Source organism: Gracilinanus agilis, chromosome 3 (assembly GCF_016433145.1).
Source record: "Gracilinanus agilis isolate LMUSP501 chromosome 3, AgileGrace, whole genome shotgun sequence".
In the NCBI taxonomy this organism is placed as follows: Eukaryota; Metazoa; Chordata; class Mammalia; order Didelphimorphia; family Didelphidae; genus Gracilinanus; species Gracilinanus agilis.
In genome coordinates, this window is record NC_058132.1 from 29,628,159 (window position 1) to 29,629,228 (window position 1,070).

Here is a 1,070-nt window from a genome sequence, read left to right on the forward strand (position 1 = left end):
TTCCGGGGTCCGGCCGGGTGGCAGGGAACCTGCGGACCACCGGAGGGTCTACACTCCCTCCCAGCCTCCCAGAATGCCCCGCCCCTCCTCTGGTTCAGAAGGGAGGGTGTCGGGAAAGGGAAGGCAGGCGGCACTGAGCGGATCTGTCCACCAGGGGGCGGTAGTGACCTGTCCCTAAAGGGGTCAGGCCTTCTCGGTAGAATTTCCCCCAAGTGGGAGAGGGGACCGCGAGGGGAGCAGTTAGGGGAGGACGAAGGGAGGGGCCGGACAGAGATAAAGGGTTTATTAGAGAATACGAACGATTAGGGGGAGAGTGAAGGAAGCCGGGCTGGGCCGGAGAGGAGGCAGTGAATGGGAACAGTGTGTTTTGGGGAGAAGGGGGCCCCCCTGTAAAAGATAGCCCCTGAGGGAAAGGGGGAGGTGGGCAGGATCTGGGAGAAAAAGGCGCCTGTAGATTGCGGAGAGGGAGGTCAGCCAGGCCAGGGTGGGGTGTCCCTGTGGCCATTCCCTGCGGCCCCTCCCAGGGGAGCCTGTGGTCACCGGAGTCATATGACCCTTCCAGAGGCCTGGGTAAATAGGCCCTGGGGTTTGCGGCTTAGCGTTTGCGGGGAGGAATCCTGAAAATAAACAGTTTAAGGTCAGGATTCCGTCCAGCATTGACCACCCCCAACCCTTCCGCCCCCCCCCCCATCCGAGAAACAAAGGCCTTCCCTCAGGGCTGGGGGACTTTCTGTTCTGTGGAGGAACACACACGTAAAGAGCAGAGACCCCTCCGCCCGGCCACCTGTCCGCCAGGGTGGAAGCAGGGGAAATGATTTCTTGGCCCCCCTTCCGCCCCTTCCACTCCGCCGGCCTCCTTTCCTTGCCCCCTCCCCTCCGGCATTATCCCCCTTCCTCTTTTTCTCTCTCCCCGCCCCCGAACAGGAAAGTCCGAGGGGAAATGGAGAGGCTAAATCCGGGGCCCCAGCTGTCACCGGCTAGCACCCTCCCTGCCCTGGCCAGGCGCGTTTTATCCTGCCGCCCCGCCGGGGAGATTGAGGTCAGACACTGGGCAGAACTTCCCGGCCTAG